We start from the raw sequence: 20182 nt of genomic DNA on the forward strand, positions 1-20182 counted from the left end.
GATGTCACACTCATCTGCTTCCCGTAAGAAATACATGAAAATATACACGTTACTACCCAATAGATGAATTGTGAGATCTAGTATATAATGAAGTTAATTACTTGGGTCTGGATAGGCATGATCAACATGAGTTGGTATAAGTTTGGTGTATGTTAGCTTACACTTTTGTGTTGATTAGGGAAAAAAATGAAGTTATGACATATATTCAAGGTTTTACTATTAAAACTCTTCACTTCTTATTGTTGCATGTATATAACGTGCATATGGGAGGTCAGAGGACAAGTTTGTGGGGTGGGTTTTCTCCTTCAGCCTTTGTAGAGGCATGGGAATCAGACTCAGGTCACCAGGTTTGCATGACAAGCACTTTGTGAGCCAAAAACCTTGATTTTTAAAAAATTCTTCTGAATTATACTAGTAGGAGTAAAAGTTGAATTTCTGCACATGGTGTGCCTAAGGGAAGGAGGGCAGCCTCAGCAGATCAGGGCTGCGTGGAGAACTGGGATGGGAAACTGTGTGTATATAGTCAGGGCAGGGCTTTGAGGAGAAGGCTATTTGAGGGAAATCTCCCTGGAATTGGGTCAATTTCGGTTACAAACACAACCCTGCATTTAGGATCCACATCCAGTGGGTAACAGGACAAGCGCCCAAACCCTGACTGTGCAGAGCATTCTTTTGCCTCTAGGGCTTGATCGGGCTGCCATCCTGTCTCCTACAGCTCGGATGCATCCTGACTGGCTGTTACCGCACGCACGCACGCAACCGAATGTGCCTCCAGCAATCACTCAGGGAGGCAGTCTGCTGTTGTTTCTTCTGTCCTTGAGCAGGATGAAGGTGTGGCCGCTGCTAACGTGACCACGCCGTGTACAAACATGCTTTGGCACACTCTTGTTGTTAGTGCCTGGGCCATCTCGCAAAGTAAGGCAGGGTTCCAGTGACGGACAGCAGGTAAGTAGCTTTGTCATTTGGAGTCTGAAAAAAGCTACCAAGGCTTGGTTTTCCCCTTCTTGGCAATTAGTTATGCATGCAACACTCCTCTACAGTCAAATGAGCAAGATAGCTCAAAAGCCTCGGGACTGAGAATCTGTCAGACTGGGGGAGACGATGACTCAGGAGTTGAGCGAAAAAGATAGAGAGAGGGTTGGCAAGCCGGCCCCAGGTTGAGTCATTTAATACCGAACCTTCTACATTTGACACCCAGGACCCACATGGTGGAAGGAGAGCGCTGACTACCACAGAGTCCTCTGACTTCCACGGCATGTGTGCCCCACCACCTACAAATTAACAAATCAAAATGCAACCAACTTTTTTAAAGATAAAGAAAAAAGGATGAATCTCTCGTGGTGTCAGGTGGTGGCCCCTGACTCACAACCACGCTCACTGGGCCCTTCTGACTTGCAATGGGCTAATATTTGATGCAATTGTTTACTTAAATGTACAATTTTGATGTCTGTCCAGTGAGGGAAACTTCTGGAGGTTCTAAACGCCAGACTTTCCCCACAGGCATCTGGCATATCAGAGCACCCAGGCAAGTGAAATTACCAATCGTTCTTGGAGAGCATCTACATTGACCACCGCATCACTTTTCCAAAGAGAAAATCCTTATCCCTTCCTGCCTTTGGCTAAGATTAAGCGGAAGACATACCTGGTTGACCAACGAGGGAGAAAGTGACTCTGGAGGAGAGACTGGGAATATTCGTGCAAGCCTCAGGGGGTGCAAGTAAGAGTCCCGTGTTACTCTTCCTCTCAAAAACTTCCAATCATTTCTAGAAAAAAAAAAGAATTAATTTTACATTAGGATTTCTCACAGGCTTTCTCCTTTGATAAGTGAACTCATATTACATGTTATTAGCGCACTGAGCTATAACATGTCAGGGGGTTAAAAAAATGCTTCCCTTGGATCTGAGTTTGATCCCTAAAACCTGGACTTAAAAAGCTAGGCCCGGTGGTATGCATATGTCATCCTGGGTTGGGGAGGCAGACACGGGTTTATCCTTAGAACTTTCTGGCCACCAGGCTTAACCTAACGAGTGAGTTCCAGGCCAGTTAAAGACATGCTTCAACAGAAAGTGACAGCTTCTGAGGTAAGATGCCTGAGGTTGGTGATGGGCTTCACACACAGATGCACATATATGCACATATGCATGCAGACACATGCATAGGTATATAGATAAATAAATATTTATGTGCTCACTTAACAGCAAAATACTAACAGTTATAAGCTGTTGAAAACAGTATCTTAGCTAGGGTTTCTATTGCTGTGATAAAACACAGTGACTAAAAGCAACTTGGGAAGGAAAGGGTTTATTTCATCTTCTGTCTCAGAACAAGCTTCATTCCTGAGGGAAGTCATAGCAGGAACTGAAGGCAGGAACCTGGAGGCAGGAGCTGATGCAGAGGCCATGGAGGGGTGCTGCTTAGTGGCTTCTTCCTCATGACTTGTTCAACCTGCTTTCTTAGAGCACCCAGAACAACCTGCCCAGGGGTGGCCCCACTACAGTGGCCTAGACACTCCCACATCAATCTCTAATTAAGAAATCTTATAGGCCATTTTCTTAATTGAGAGCCCCTATTCCCAAATGATTTTAACTTGTGTCAAATTGACATAGACCAGTAGACAATTAGTATCTTATAGGTCTAGAGGTTTCATATTAAAGATAAAGTCTGGTTGAATGCTAAAATTCTTGCTTAGTGTTTTTCTTAAAGCAAATGATAGCAACTCAAATTGTAACTGAATATATCTATGTGTGTGTTTGCTTCTGTCTCCCCCTGAGAAACTTAGCTCAGCGAATTTGTGACGTTGGCTAATGAAATTTTTGTCTAGTCTTGATTCCTCAGCATGATCTTCTATTAATAAATTGAAAAAAAAATCTTGTCTATAACCATTCCATTTTGATGCATCTGCTCTTGTGTGATCTTAGAAACTAAGGAGGGTCAGGTCCATCTTGGCTGGGAGTCTACCCGGGACTATCAGGTGCTATAGGATTTAAAAAAAAATCTTTCAAAAATAGTAGTGAGCTCCATAGCATCTTTCTTTTTGAAATTAGTAAATGTGCATGAGTTTATTGTTGCTGGCATTATTTCATCCTATTTCCTAGATGTAGAGATGAGCTTCATTTCAGAAATAGAATCCAAATGAATAAATTGCAAGACGCTGTGTTCTTTCATGAATCAGTCACACGACTAAAGTATTTACACACTGCTGTTATAAATCCGTAGTCTTCCCCAGTTCCAAAGCCATGATTTCCTAACTATGCAGATGCCATTGTACCTTCCTCTAACTTCAATGTACTTATTGTTATGTGCAAAGGGCTGGATTTAGCCAGACTGAATTATACGTATCTGCATTCTCTTGATTTATGTGGATCTGGGAGTGTCTTTATCCTGACAAGTTTTCTGATAAGTCAACTAGGAAAATTCCAAAGGCTTGATTTCATCCATTGTTATGGAAACTTCTTGTCAAGCCCTGCAATTCTGGCCTCTGACTAGTGACATGTGGGCTACTGGGAGCAGATGCATTCCCTTGAGACAGTTTCTGCCACCTTTCCCTGTGCTGTGGGATGCCTCATGGCTTCCAAGAGGGAACATGGTTTCCTTTAGGACGTGTGTGTGTGTGTGTGTGTGTGTGTGTGTGTGTGTGTGTGTGTGTGTGTGTGATGCCCTTGGAAGACAGAGAAAGGAACTGGATCCTCTGGCAGTTACGGGCAGTTATATGCCATCTGATGTGTGTGCTGGGAGCTGAACTTGGATGGACACTTTGCAAGAATAGCAAATAGTCTTTATTGTTTGTTTTGAGACAGGGTCTCACTATGTTCACTCTGGCTGTACTGGAATCCACTATTTAGACCAGGCTGACCTCAGTCTCACAGAGACTGCCTGTCTCTGCTTTCCAAGTTCTGGGATCAAAGATGTGGGTCACCTTACCTTGCTAAAAGCAAGTACTCTTAACTCTGCAGCCATCTCTCCAGTCCACAAGGTTTCTTTTGTGTCAACAGCAATGGCAGGGCAAGGCACAGGAGATCACAGGGACCAGAGAGATGACAGAGGTGTTGGCCACTGAGCAAAAGAGCTCAAGCTGGCTGATCTGTGGTTCAAAGTCAGTCACCACTCTCATTCCCCTCTGGTCAGCAGAGGCCTCCAGAGCACGAGAAGGAAGGCTGCTCACCCAGTGGAGGTACCTGATCAAGGGCTCCAGGCTGGACAGCACCTGCTGTCGGGCTGTTAATCCAACCCAGGAGGAACCTGATCCTTACGCCTATACTCTCAACTGGGGATTGCACAGTCGTCCACATATGATGACAGCAAAGATGCACCCTTACACGCACAGATGAGGAACCTGGGCTGGAAGGGATTGCACAGAATACCAAGGTCAGTTTCCCATCGCTGTGGTTTGAGGAGGCTTCAAGCTTCCCCCAGGAGCAATTTACTTGATGCTAAGCAGTTGTTTCAGGTGTTTGATGTCTAAAAAGGCAGAACACTCGCAGCCTTTAGAGGGAGCTGCCTAGTGAACACTGCTCCCCTTCCTGTTTGTGACCACTCCCGTCAAGTGATGTGGGCATGCTGAATAAAGCTATAGCGTCAATGTGAGCTCCTTTGCTATCAAAAATTCTGCAACAGACATGGAAGATAGTACTGAAATATTTTAATAAAAATAAGTTTTGAAGGTCTGGCAAGATGGTTCAGTGGTAAAGACCACGGGCCTCCTTCTAGAGGACCTGGGGTATCCAGCATCCGTGTGACAGCTCATAACATTCTGAAAGTCCAGTTCCAGGGAATCCGATGTTTCTTCAGCCACGGCATGCACATGGTACACATACATACACGCAAGCAGAACACTCATACACATAAAATAATAAGTAAAAATAATGTTTGAGATTGCAAACATACACTAAAATAACATGCATTTTTACCTCCCACCCTTTTCTGAGGCAGTACCTCACGTAACCCAGGTTGGCCGCGTATTCAATATGCTACAACAAATGATCTTGAATTATGATTTTTCTGCCTCTACTTCCCAACTTGCAGGAGTGAGTTTGTTACCAGGCCCAGTTATATGTAGTACTGGGGACCAAACCCAGGCTTCACGCATGCTGCAAAGCACTCCACCAGCTGAGTCATACCCCCAGCCCTGAAATAGTTCATGGATGTACATAGGAGGGTTAACAAATGCTGTATGGTGGGAATTGCTGGGCAATTTCTTACTCTTCCCTAGACATCCAGACCGTTCAACATCACTACAGCACAAGCTCCACAGCCAGCATTCGCCTTGGCAAAAGGCTGAGCTCACTTCTCTGCTGGAGATGTTAGGGAGACGCCGCGGAGACGAAGATGAAATTGAGCGCACCAGTACCATTTACAAGAAAAGAAGAAATACTGGTGTTTCTTGTCAACTAACTTTATTTCCAAAAATCAAAATCATGAAGTCCTTTACACAGCCCTCTGGGACGTGAAAGAGGACACCTAATTCTTCTGATGCATCAAGCCAGAGACACTTTCTGCCATTTCCTGGTTAAAATTTCCTTTCTTATCCTGCCATGTCCTATATTCCCGCAGCTTGAATTACCCTCTTTTCCTCAGACTGGTAAGGCAGTGAAAAGATGTTTGTTCTGCTAATTAACTTTATTACCCTGATAACTCCCTGCAGCCTGTGAGGAAAACAATTACCGGGACCCCCCCTTCTATTTTTTTGCCAGTAGGGGTAAGAAAAAAAGGGGGGGAAAAAAGGACAAAAAAGACTATTAATTAGAATGGAGGCCCAGGTCCCTGCCACGTTCCCAGGCCCTCGAGCAGGATAGCATTACATTGTCAGTAGTAATTTAGCTCTCATCTGTCTGCGCTAATTATTGTCACATTCATCAAATTCATCAACAAAAGTGCTCTCAGAAGGATTGCATATTTGCTGTTAATACAGCATAAACTGGTGTTACCCATCACCACATTTGTGATTGTGAGAGGGACACAACTTATTCATCCCTAATTAGAGCAAGCTGGGTAATTAATTATGCATTCCGCCTTATTACTTCTGAGTTCCCAGATATTGTTTGTCTAAAAAGGGGGAGAAAGCAGGAGAGAGGAGCTCGAAAAAAAATGCAAGGGAAAAAAAAGGAAAAAAGGGGGAAAAAGGGTGATGTGTTTTGTCACATGTGCGGCGCCATAATTCCCACCTGACAAAATAGCTGAATCGGCGCAAAATTGCGAGTTGTCAGCAGCAGAATAAACTGCGGCAATAGCTGATTAGCGATCAGCACCTGTGACAGGTGCTGCACGGGACTGTAAACTTGGTTTGATTAACAGTCACTGGACGAATAAATATTAGTGACAGTCACCGGAGAGCAAGTTTGCTTGTTTGCTTCCTGTTAACACATCACATGCGTTAAAGTTATTGATATTTCTGTCTGAGACACTGTATTTTTTTTTTAATCTGCCAACACTGGCGGGGAGTTCTAATGGATTGTGTTTATTTCCCTTCTGTTATTTTATTTCAAAGTTAAAATTGTATTTTGACAGGATGACCTATAGGGGCTTAAATCCACCAGGTATGGAAGAAAAACAAAAACAAAAACAAAAACAACCCAAAAACAAAAAAACAAAAAACAAAAAACCACCACCACCAACAAAAACAACTCAGATTCACACTCGACTCGATGCTCACCTGCTAGCAATCTCTCTCTCTCTCTCTGTTTTGTATACATGGATGTGTCTACATTCATTACACTTCCTTACACATATGTACAATAATTGCTAAAGAAGGTTAAGGCAAAAAAGAAAACAAAACAAGCCAGAAGCACTAACTTAGAAGGTGCGCTAACTGCCTAGTTTTTAAATGTTTATGTCTATCCTGAGAATATTGGTGGTGAGAGCCCAGAGCTGAAAGGACTGTTCTCTTTAGCTAGGTATACAAAGCAAAGCCTTTGCCAGCCTGAATGCTTTTGGGGAGTTGTCCAGTGTGAGCGGGAGTGGTGGGGAATAGGGGAGTGAGGGTGGAGGGCTGGGGAAATGGGGAGGAGGGGGTAAGACGGGGGCGGCAGACAACAACAACTTAACTTACAAGAAAGAGTGAGTGGAAGGAACATGTTTTGTGTTAAAATCTTATGTGTGTGTGTGTGTGTGTGCATGTGTGTGCACACGCATGTGCAAGAGAGACAGACAGATACAAAAAGAGACACACAGAGAGAAATCAGGGTCTCATGTAGTTGGCTGGCCTCCAACTCCCTGTATAGCGAGGGGTGACCTGGACATCTTGTTTCTCCTTCCTTCCAGGTGCTGGGTGCAGAAGCACGCGGCCACTCCGCCCAGATTCTGTGGTGCGGGATAGAACCTAGATCTCTCTGGGTAAGGTGATGAACTTAGATCTGCCCCTGGCCTTTTTGTTTAGATTATAATAATAATAGAAGACACTGCCTTCACTGTGGTAGCTTTGCATATTTGTAATATGTCTTGAGAGGTTAAGATTGGGATCCCGAAGACCAGATTTCAAACCTCAGGGTGAGCCTTGCTATGGTGTTTAATCTGCCAGAGGTTTTTTGCTTTCTTGTGGGTTAGTGGGACACTGTCAACACACACCATATGGAAACAAGACAGTGGGTATTCAGCACCTTAACGGGGCCTGCCACAGGCAGTGCTAAGTAACAACTTAATCACGTGCACACAACATTCAGGTTGCCTCCAGTTGCTGTTGCACACAGGGAGTTACTTTAACACCAACCAATTGCCCTTTTTCCTCCTCAGAATAAACCAGCGACCAAAATTAAAACAACATTATGTCCATTTATCCAAGAGTGAAAAATCAAGACAAGAGACTTCCCAGTAGTGACACCCTAAGGAGCCAGTGGGAGTCACTCAGAGAGAGGCTTCTGGAGGTACAAAGCTGACCGTGTGGGGTGGAAACTGGAGAGGACCTCCTGCCCTCTCACCAGTCTCCCGAGGAGAAGTTCTGGGTGACAGCAGAGACCTCCGAGAGAAGCTTTAAGTGCCATCACAAGTTTGGATGGAACTGAGATAACTCCCCAGTATCAACAGCAAACACAGTGGGAGCAAGGCAAGCTCACCCTGTCCATTTACTATAGCATAGGTTCTATAAGAAAGCAAGCCGAGCAAGCCTGCAAGCAGCACTCCCTCACGGCCTCTGCATCAGTGCCTGCCTCCAGGTTCCTGCCCTGTCTGAGTTTCTATCCTGACTTCCTCCAATAATGAATAGTGTGGAAGTGTAAGCCAAACGAACCCTTCTCTTCCAACTTGCTTTTTGGTCATGGTGCTTCGTCACAGCAGCAATAGAAACCCCAAGACAATGTGCCTGCGGGATCACCTTCAGTTTATAATAGCTAACACACAGACATATACTGCAGGTTCATCGTTCATAGCTGACGGGCATCTAGTTGGTTCCTTCATTGCCTGTGTCTGCTGAGTTGTTATATCAAACACAGTTAAGTCCAACAAAACCAGAAATATTTGCTCTGTGGTCCTTCTTAGACAATGTTCATTTCTGCTGAAGAACAGTGTTACTCAAGATTTGGGACCACCTGAGACAAGCAAACAAATCCCACAGGATCTTCTTGGCCCCCTTTCAGAATCAGTGTGTTGTTATTCTGCATTCCCCACAGGCTGCCTCAGGACCACTGTGGTGGACCGGAGCCTTGGACCACTATTCTCCCCATTGGAGCAGTAAAGGGGAGGTCTTTCAAGATGGATGCGCTTCAACTAAGCACAGGAGACTGAGCAGGAGCCTAGAGCCCCAAGCGAGTGATTCCTGTCCACAGGGCACTGGGAGGCTGTGTGTGCACAGCTTATTTCTAACAGTGGGGAGGAGATGAGATTACTGAATACTGAGATTGTTCAGAGACCTCAAGCTGATACCAATGTATTGGCCTGCCCCACTAGCATTCAAGTGCAATATTGTAAAAACATTGATAATCATTTATAGTGGTGTGTGTGTGTGTGTGTGTGTATGCACATGCATGTGTGTGGTATACTTGACCATAAAGACATATGTGGAGGCCAGGAACTGACAATAAGATGTCTTTCTCAATCACTCCCCTTTGTTCGTTTCTCTCTCTCTCTCTCTCTCTCTCTCTCTCTCTCTCTCTCTCTCTCCCTTCCTTTCTTTCCCTCTGTCAAGCTAGGTCTCTTTCTGTCATTGAACTATACCATTTTAGCTAGGCTCACTGATGTCCCTCACCCAGGACCTGACTTTCTCCACTCTGTCCTCGCGTCCCCATGGCTGAGGTTACAGACACACGCTACAGTGCCTGGCCTTGTCATGGGCTGAGGATCCAGATCTTAAGTTCTCCTACTTATACAGCCAGCACTTTTCCTGACTCCCAGCCCTTACTGTATGTCTTAAAAACAATTAAAGAGCCTAGTAGGAAGCCTCTGGACATAAAGAAGTGATGAATGTTTAAAGAGAAAATGCTAATTACCCAGGCTCATCATTATGAATTACAGTATGTACTGGCTTATCACACTGTGCCCCACAAATAGGTATGGTTATTACGGGCCAATTAAGGTAAATAACAAAATAAATGCAAGCAAATGTGAGATGAAATGATTCAGCGAAAGGCTGCATCAAGGTTTGTTCCTATCAGTCTTGGTAAGCTGCAAACAGAAACGGCCAGCATGAAAAGCGGGGGTGGTGGGGATGAGTGGGGGTGGGTGGTGGAGGGTGGGGGATAGAGGTGGGGAGGGTGGGCGTTACATTATGGACCCCTGGAAACAGTTGTGGGGACAGAGGGCATGGTGAGAACACCAACCCAAACTTCTTGTGGTTGTCACAGGAAGGGCAGGGCGCTCGCTGGCTTCACGTAGGCTAGTGGGGTAGGTTCAGAGGGCTCCAGGGCCCAGGGACTGCTTTTAACTGTATGAAGTAGAGCCTGGGCTCTGGCGCAGGTCCAGGATTTTGGTCAGGGAGCGGGGGAGGGTTCAGAATCATGAGCTTGGACTGTTTGGTTTGCATGTGAGATTCATATTCTCCTGGGTGAGCTGTTTGCTGTCCCCAGGAATCAGCACTGGCAGCAAAAGTCCCTGCAGAGCCCGCGGAACCCTAGGTGTGAAAGCATGAGACAAACAGCGGCCGCTCTGTTTCCTAGGCAGCCGTGGAAAGGCACTGCCCAGGCGCCCCTTCCATCACCTGTGCCCTGGGCTGCTACACTTGACTGGCCTCCCTTCAGATTTCCGCTCTGCCTCAGATCTGCTCCTTCTTTTATGTACCAGGTTTTCGTTTGTTGAGACAGGAGCTTGTTGTGCTGTCCAGGCTGTGACCACGTTCTCGGCCTGCTCCAGTCTTCTGAGTGTCTGTGGCTATCGGTGTAACGTGGCCTTGGGGCACACCCATCACTGTGACGCGACACCACACCGTGGCAAACGCAGCTTGCCTGCATAGGTCATTCCAACTTGGTGATAACTCCAAAGCTAGGATAAGCAGGTACTGAGAGGAGAGGGCTGGCCTAGTGACCTAATAGTGTGACTGTGTCACCGTTACCAAACTAGCTTCCTTATCAATAAAATACAGACAGGGAAGTTTGGAGTTATAGTTCCCAAATCCCCATGGGCCCTTCTAACTTTGAAATACTGACTGGATGGGAACGCTTTTATTGGTCAAAAATGAACATGGATTACTTTCTAATGTCACATTTTAGAAGAGTGTAAAGGTTTTAACCTCTTAGTCTTGGTGTTCTTGATGCTTGTTTATAACTCTTTTATTAATCTTCTTCACTAAAAATCAAAATCAGAGGCCTGGGAAGATGGCTCAGTTTGTAAAGTGGGCCTGAGTTTGGATCCCCAGCACCCACATGAAAAGCCCGGGCATGAAGAAGCACAGGAAAGAGGCCTACATGCCCACTGAACCCTCCCACAACCTCCATTGAGTTCCCAAAGGTTCAACCCACTGCCACACCTTGCTGCCTGCCCACCGCTGCCCTGTCCCTTCCCCCACCTTGAGCAGATATCCCTGCTCAGATGCCAGCCACACCAGTCAGAACAGACCACACCAGCCTGAAGAACACAAAGACAAGTTCAGGCAAAAACTCCTTGCTAGACCAAAGACGATGCTAGCCACCAGAAGTCCAGCCCCCAACTCAGACGAAGACTCCCTACTGGTCACACCAACTGCCAGAAAGCCAGGCCACAGAGACCAGAAGACAGAAGAGGAAACAGAAACAGAGGAACAAAACACCCATCCAACAAAGACAAACCCAGAAATTGTCATGTATACTTAAAATCACCCCATCCCATATTGCCCCAAACCCAAATGCCTACCCAAATAAAAACACAGTCAACAAAGGCCAGTGTAATAGGACACCACCAGGGCACAGCTACCCTACCACAGCAACACCTGAATATTCCAACACTTCTGAAGTACAAGAAAATGACCTTAAAGCCAACTTTATGAAGATAATAGAGGTCCGTAAAAAGGAAATGAACAAATCCCTTAAAGAAAGCCCTTAAAGAAAACACAAACAAACAATTGAAGGAAATGAATAAAATTGTTCATGACCTGAAAAAGGAAAGTAGAAACAATAAAGAAAACACACTGAGGGAATTCTGGAAATGGAAAATCTAGGTAATTGAGCAGGAACTACAGCTGCATCACCAACAGAAAGCGGGAAATGGAAGAGAGAACCTCAGGCGTTGGTGATACAACAGAGGAAATAGAGGCATTTGTCAAAGAAAATGCTAAAGCTAAAAAATTCCTGACACAAAACATCCAGGAAATCTGTGACACTATGTAAAGACCAAGCCTAAGAATAATAGGAATGGAAGAAGAAAAAGAATTCCGGCTAAAATGCCCAGAAAACGTCTTTAACAAAATCATAGATGAAAATTTCCCTAGCCTAAAGAAGGTACAAGAAGCTTACAGAACACCAATAGGTTGGATCAGAATAGAAAGTTCCCTTACCATATAAGAATCAAAACACTAAACATACAACAGAGAAAAAATATTAAAAGCTGCAAAGGAAAAAGACCAAGCAACATAAAGGCAGACCTATCAGAATTACACTTGACTCTCAATCTAAAAGCCAGAAAGGCCTGGACACATGTGCTGATGATTCTAAGAGACCACAGACTACTGGACCCGGCAAAACTTTCAATTACCAAAGGTATTTCATGAAAAAGTCAAATTTAAACAACATCTATCCACAAATCCAGCCATACAGAAGGTACTAGAAGGAAAACTCCAACCCAAGGAAGTTAACTACACCCATGAAAACAAAGGAAATAAATAACCTCACACCAGCAAAACCAAAAGAAAGGACACACACACACACACACACACACACACACACACACACACACATACTACTACTACTACTGCTACTACCACCCTTCACCAACAAAGTAGCAGGAATTAACAATCATTCATCATTATTATCTCCCAATATCAATGAACTAAATTCCCCAGTAAAAAGTCTTAAGCTAACAAAACAGACTTCAGAACATAATTAACCAAAAGGGATGGGGAAGGACACTTCACACTCATCAAAGGAAAAATCCACCAAGAGGATATTTTAATTCTTAATATCTATGCTCCAAACACAAGGGCACCCATGCTTGTAAAAGAAACATTACTAAAGTTTAACTTACACATTGAATCTCACATATTAATAGTGAGAGACTTCGATATCCTACTCTCACCAATGGACAGGCCATCAAGACAGAAGCTAAACAGAGAAAGAGTGGAGTTAAAAGATGTTATGACTCAAATGGACCTAACAGACATCTACAGAGCATTTCACCCAAACACAAAGAATGGACCTTCTTCTCAGAATCTCATAGAACTTTCCCTAAAATTGATCACATACTAGGTCACAAAGGAAGTCTTAACAGATACAATAAAATTGAAATAACCCATGTATCTTATAAGACCACCACAGCTTAAAGCTGGATTTCAACAACAATAGAAACAACAGGAAGCCTGTAAACTCATGGAAACTGAACCAACTCTCTACTGAATGACTGCTGAGTCAAGGCAGAAGGAAAGAAATTAAAAACTTCCTAGAATTCAAAGAAAATGAACCCATAACATGCCCAAATTATCGGACACAATGAAAGATATCCTAAGAGGAAAGTTTCTAGCACTAAGTGCCTACATAAAGAAATTGGAGAGATCTCATAATAACAACTTAACAGCACACCTGAAAGCTCTAGAACAAAAAGAAGCGAAAACAGAAAGAAAAGTAGAAGGCACAAAATACTCAAACTGAGGCCTAAAACAAAAGAACAATACAAAGAATCAATGAAACAAAGAGTTGGTTCTTTGAGAAAATCAGTAAGATAGACAAACCCTTATCCAAACTAACTGAATGACAGAAAAGGAATATCTAAATTAATAAAATAAGAATATATCAAAAAGATCATCCACCATGATCAAGTAAGTTTTATCCCAGAGATGCAATGATGGTTCCATATATGAAAATCCATCGATGTAATCTACCATGTAAACAAACTGAAACTCATGAACATCTCATTAGATGCTGAAGAAGCCTTTGACAAAATCCAACACTCCTTCATGATAAAGGTCTTGGAAAGATGAGGGATACAAGAGACATACCTAAACATGATAAAGGCAATTTACAGCAAGCCTACAGCCAACATTGAATTAAATGACGAGAAACTCAAAACAATTCCACTAAAGTCAGAGACAAGACAGGGCTGGACATTCTCTCCACAGCTACTTAATATAGTACTTCAAGCTCTAATTAGAGCAATAGGACAACTGAAGGAGACCAAAGGGATACAAATTGTATTATATCATCTACTTGTATACATAAGTGATCCCCTAAATTCCACAAGGGAACTCCTACAGTTGATAAACACCTTTATCGAAGTGGCTGAATACAAGATTAACTCAAAACAAAACAGTAACTTTCCTATATAGAAACAACAAATGAAATCAGAGAAGCAGCATAGGTCACATGAGTCACAAATAATATAACATATCTTGGGGGCAACTCTAATCAAGAAAGTTAAAGACTAGTATGACAATAATTGCAAGTCTTTGAAGAAAGAAACTGAAGAAGATATCAGATGATGGAAAGAGCTCCCATGCTAATGGATCGATGGGATTAACACAGTAAAAACGACCATCTTACCAAAAGTAATCTACAGATTCAATGCAATCCCCATTAAAATTCCAATGCAATTCTTTATAGACTTTGAAAGAACAATACTCAAATTAATACAGAAAGACAAAAAAGTCAGTATAATTAAAACAGTCCTGTACAATAAAAGAACTTATGAAGTTATCACCATCCCCAATTTCAAGCTCTACCACAGAGCAATAGTAATAAAAACAGCATGGTTCAATGGAATTGAATTGATGACCCAGACATAAGTCCACATAACTATGAATACCTGTCTTTTTTAATAAAGAAGCCAGAAGAAATATACAATGGCAAAAAGAAAGCATCTTCAATAAATGGTGTTGGTCTAATTGATGTTGGCATGTAGAAGAATGCAAATAGATCCATATCTATCATCCTGCACAAAACTCAAGTCTAACTGGATCAAAGATGCAACATACAACCAGACACACTGAACCTGATAGATTATTAAGGGGAGAATTGCTTTGAACGCATTGGCACATGGGGCAGCTTCCTGAACAGAACACCAAATAGCACAGGCATTAGAATCAACAATTAATAAATAGGATCCCATGAAACTGAAACGTTTCTGTAAGACAAAGGGCACAGTCAAGAGAATAAAATGGTAGCCTACAGGATGGGAAAAGATTTTCACCAACCCCACATCTATCTGACAGAGGGGTAATATCCAAAATATATAAATAACTCAAGAAACTAGATATGAACAAATCAAACAATCCAATTAAAAAATGGGGTACAGATCTAAACAGATAATTCTCAGCAGAGGAATTTCAAATGGCCAAGAAACAGTTAAAGAAGTGTTTAACATTCTTAGCCATCAGGAAACGGAAATCAAATATCTCTGATATTACATATTAAACCTGTCAGGATGGCTAAGATCAAAAACACAATGACAGCTCATGCTGAAGAAGACGTTGAATAAGGAGAACATTCCTCCAATGCTGGTGGGAATGAAAACTTGTATGACCACTTTGGAAATCAATACGTCAGTTTCTCGAAAATTGGGAATCACTCTACTTCAAGACCCAATTATACCACTCCTGGGCATGTGCCCAAAGGATGCTCCATCCTACCACAAGGACACTTACTCAACTATGTTCATCACAACTTTGTACATAGTAGCCAGAAACTGCAAACAACCTAGATGCACCTCATCTGAAGAACAGAGAAAATGTGGTACATTTACACAGTGGAGTATTATACAGCTGTTAAAAATGACATGAAATTTCCAGTCAAATGGATGGAACTAGAAAAAAGCCATCCTCAGTGAGATAACTCGTGCTCATAAAGACAAACACTGTATGGACTCACTTATAAGTGGATATTAGGTGCAAGCTAAAGGATAATTACGCTACAATTCACAGACCCAGAGAGGATAAGTACAAGGAAGACTCAAAGGGAGGGGAGACACATTGATCTCCCAGGGAACGGGACATACAGAAGATTTTGAGAATAGACTGGGGGTGGTTGGGGATAGGAACACGAGAGATAGGGTGGGGGTAGAATGGAGGGAGAGAATACTGGGAAAATGTGTGGAATTTGGGGGACTTTGGGGGCAAGGTAGAAACCTAGTACAATGGAAATGCCCTGGAATCTACGAGGGTGACCCTTGTGAAGATTGGAGTCTGGCATAACTGTCATCAAAAAGGCTTTATTCAGCAACTAATAGGAGCAGATGCAAAGACCCACAGCCAAACACTAGGCAGAACTTAGGGAATCCCATGCAAAAGTGGGAGGAAGCATTGTAGGAGCCAGTGGGATCAAGGTCACCAGGAGCAAAGAGGCCACAGAATCAACTATTCTGGGCTCACAGGGGCTCGCAGAGATGGAACCAACTATCAGAGAGCCTACATGGGTCTGATCTAGGTTCTCTGCATACATGTTATGGTCGTGTAGCTTGGTGCTCTTGTGGGACTCCTAACAGCAGGAGTGGGGATGTCTCTGACTCTTGTCTGCTTTTGGGACACTTTTCCTCTTACTGGGTTGTCTCATCCATTCTTGATATGAGGTATGTGCCTAGTCTTATTGTAACTTGTTATGCTGTGTTTGGTTGATGTCTTTGGAAGACCTGCTCTTTTCTGGGAATGGAAGAGAATGAATCTGTAGGAGAAGGGAGGTGTGGGAGGTACTGGGAGGAGAGGAGGGAGGGGAAACTGTAGTCAGGATATAATATATAAGAGAAAAAAATTAAATTTAAAAAATAATGAAAAAATAAAGAGGGAAGGAGGGAGAGGAGAGGAGACGAGAGAGAGAAGAGGAGAGGAGAGAGAGAAGAGGAGAGGAGAGAAGAAGAGAGGAGAGGAGAGAAGAGGAGAGGAGAGGAGAGGAGAGGAGAGGAGAGGAGAGGAGAGGAGAGGAGAGGAGAGGAGAGGAGAGGAGAGAAGAGAAGAGAAGAGAAGAGAAGAGAAGAGAAGAGAAGAGAAGAGAAGAGAAGAGAAGAGAAGAGAAGAGAAGAGAAGACTGGGCATGGTGATGCACCTGTCATACCTGGCGACAGTACTGGAGGTAGAGGAGACAGGAGGACCCCTGGGACTCACTGATCAGCAGGTCTGTTTGAATTGGTGAGCTCCAGGCCAGTGAAAGCCCCTGTTTCCAAAACAAAACAAATCCAGCGAAACAAGGTAGATGGCAGCTAAGAAAGCATTCAAGATCATCTTCTGGTATCTCCAGACATGTGTACCACACAGACCTTCACGCACATATGTGCATGTGTCTGCACACACACATCTGTAAATCCTTTGTGTCAGATCACCTTAATCATTCAGTCTTATATTCCTCAGCATTTTGTGTTGAAGGAGCATCCAGGAAGCATGAAACCCAGATACAGCCCAATCGGAGTGTGAGCTCCTGCAAGTCAATAGCTTTGGAGAGTGGAGCCCTGACAGCCATGAGGGTGAACCTTGCACGGCAGTGAGGACCTGAGGAGCCAGTTGATAGGCATGTGGCCGACAAACATGGAGGGTCAGGGTCTGTAAAGTTATTACATCATTTTCCTTCTCTGGAAAGAAAGAGGCTCTAAAACCTTGAAAGAATCCCTGAACTTTAAATTACTTAATATTTTATCATATTTCTGGTGATTAAAGTAATACCTAATTATTCCACAATTAGGTTTAAATTAATTCATTAAGAAAAACTGAACATTGAGACTGGATTTTTTTTTTGAGTCAGACATGGCTGTGCACTATGATTGCTGGATCATGAACTGAAGGTTAGCCAAGTCCAGTCTGGGCTACATGGTGAAACCCAATCTCAAGAAACTAACAGTTAAACCCACAAAGAGATTGGAACTCACATAACTGGTTTGTCTGGAAGGAGATGGTCTGTCTAGAACGCTGTCCGTGCTAAGCTTGCCTGAGTTTTATTGGCATTAAGAAAAATCTTATTTTCTTCCTTTAATACATTTCTGCCTCTAGATGATGTTTTTGATCAGAAAACTAAAACGTTGCAGTGGGTGGGAATGTGGGGTGGGCACGCACAGAACCAATGCCAAAAGACACGAAAATGCCATGAAAATGCTTGGCCCAGAAATAATAGCTCACCAAAATACACACACAGTTGTTGGACTCCTGAGCAGACACATAGCTGCCTGTATAGGCAACAGTGTTGCTGGCCAGCAAGCCCCGAGGCGGGCCAACCCCATCCAGATGCCACTGCCAATGATGAGCCATTTGGCATCTTGTCTGTTGGCTGTCAACCTCCCTCTCATTCCCTCTGGCAGGAATTTCTAGCGGGGCTGCACAAATAAATTAAGACTCCAAAGAGTTCTGGATGAATATGGCGCAAGACTGCAGAGCCCTGTACCGCTGGAGCTCTTCCCGCTTGACGAACATGGTTCTCCTTTAGTCTCTAAGTTTCATAGAACTCTAATGTCTACGCCATCCCCACGGATAAATACAATCACGCAGGAAATTCAGAGTACTGGAGTTTGATTTCTGCAAGAAGTCAGTGGTCTTCAACCTGAATGTGTCTTGGATGTTTTTGCTTCTCTCTCTCTCTCTCTCTCTCTCTCTCTCTCTCTCTCTCTCTCTGTGTGTGTGTGTGTGTGTGTGTGTGTGTGTGTTTACATGCATGCATGTGTGTGCCCAGCTGCACATGTGTGTGCAGATGTGAATGCACATGTGTGCAGGTATGTGTAGAGGCGACAGGACGACCTTGGGTGTCACTCTTCAGGGGCCACCCACCTTGTCTTCTAAGATAGGTTCTTTCACTAGAGCAGGGTGGCTCACAGGTTAGGCTACAGGGGTTGGTCCTCAAGTTTCAGGGAATCTCTGTCTCCACTTCTCCAATGCTGGGATGTACCTCACATTCAATATTTTTATGTGGGTTCCAGCTACTCGGAAGTCCACTGTGTGTGTGAAGCTCTTTGCAAGTGTAAAGTTCTGCGATTCACTTGACAAAGGCAGATCCGAGGACAGTACAGGAAGACGTTTTGGTGAAAATCTCATAGTTTATTTTGCACAGTAAATAGTATTTTGAAGCCCAAATTAATGTCAGAGCAAAACATTAAAGTGCTGTGTCATGGAAGAGAAAAGGGGCAGAAGGGAGGCAGGCTGACCTTGCTCTTCTAGACTCCTAGAGCTAATTCTGAATAGCTGCCGTGTGTGTCGGGATTGGCAAGAGATTGCTGGCACACTCCATAACATTTCTCCAACTTGCCCACGGGACAAAGTCAGATGATCACCTTGCCAGACCCGTTCCCAAAGTAGGTGATCTCAGACACATCAAGCCAGCTTTGCCCTGGATGCCCTCGGGGAGGGCCCCAGGTTACAGATCATGACAAAGCAAAAGTTGCTCCTAGATAGTTAAATATCATTGATTTGGACAAATCATCCCCAGATAGATAGGACAAATGGACTAAATGCCTATCAGCACACTCAGGAAAGATAACTATTCTAACTTGGGGACAATCTACCGGGCAGCGTCCCTTACACAGCTGCAGAGTCTAAGCTTTGCCGTGAGTCATATGCTCATGCCCAGGCATAACTCATGCACAGGCTATACATGGCTATACACAGGCTTGACTGTAGATTAACCACAGTCAAGCGTGCGGCTAAGTACACTGCAGAAAATATGCTACTTTATCCCCTTAAAATAAAAAAAACAATCTGCTTGGTCATGAGAGCCATGTTTAACTAGTTGTTTTCCAAGTATACATTAATATTAAAAAAACCTTCCACTTTCTCATAAGATCATCACCAACTGCACTGAACTGCTGTCTCCACAGCACCCCCCACCCTTCCTGACCCATGGCGCACTATAGCAGGAGAAGTAACGGCCGCAGAAACCCGCGTGTGGACGATGCGGTAGTGGCCGTCTATCTGTCATCTCCTTGGGGGTTTCCTAACTCCCCAATCTAAAAGAAGCCTCTTCGGATGGCCTTCTGGGATCTACCTAGCCCCTCACCATAAGAGATCAATTTAGAGTCACCTATATAATTCTCTGTGTTCTCCTTTCAAGAACGAGCCTATGAAAGACAGAACCTTCTTCCTGTCTGAACTCAGGGGCTAAGCTAATGTGTTCCCTTTCTACTGGCTGTGGTAAGAGGAGCAGCTTCAAGGGCCTGCAAGGTGGCTTAGGGGGCAAAATTATGACAATGTAGCTTCCATCCCCTGAGCCCATGTAGAAGGAGAAAAGCAACTCCCTCTGCGGCTGCTGTCTAACCTCCAGATACATGCCATGGAGTGTGCACCCCTCATACATTAACAGATGGAAAAGTTTAAAGCACAAGGTGCCTTCAATCTGAGCTTCTGTGTCCTTTGCCTTCATGTCTGTCTTTGAGCACCAGCTTCCCCCTTCCCTTCAACCTCAAACACACAGAAATGTAAGTGAATCCCGGCAGCAGCCATGGGGACGCCTGGTCCTTCCTCACTGAACGGCAATTCCAAAGTGCAAGACCGAATACTCTCATCTCAGATGTGAGGCTTTATGGTAAATGTCACGTCACAGATCTCCCAGTGGTATTTGGTCATGCGTTTTATTCTTTTGTGGGGTGATTACACCAGCATGTCTGAGCCGCTCGCTAACCAGCCATTTTGAGGAATGTTAACAAATTGTGCCAGGCTTCCTGGGTACCCAGCAGAGGCTCTGCA

General features: G+C 43.8%; 1 long non-coding RNA gene across 1 annotated transcript in view; it reads right to left on the bottom strand.

The window, feature by feature from the left end:
- Nucleotides 1-20182, bottom strand: part of LOC125397505 (uncharacterized) — a 599497-nt gene that overhangs the window by 177331 nt on the left and 401984 nt on the right. The window contains exon 3 of the long non-coding RNA XR_014999296.2: nucleotides 1643-1763. This is a non-coding gene — a long non-coding RNA (uncharacterized LOC125397505). The remainder of the gene's footprint in view (nucleotides 1-1642; nucleotides 1764-20182) is intronic.

Source organism: Myodes glareolus, chromosome 20, assembly GCF_982192425.1.
Source record: "Myodes glareolus chromosome 20, mMyoGla1.1, whole genome shotgun sequence".
Classification (NCBI taxonomy): domain Eukaryota; kingdom Metazoa; phylum Chordata; class Mammalia; order Rodentia; family Cricetidae; genus Myodes; species Myodes glareolus.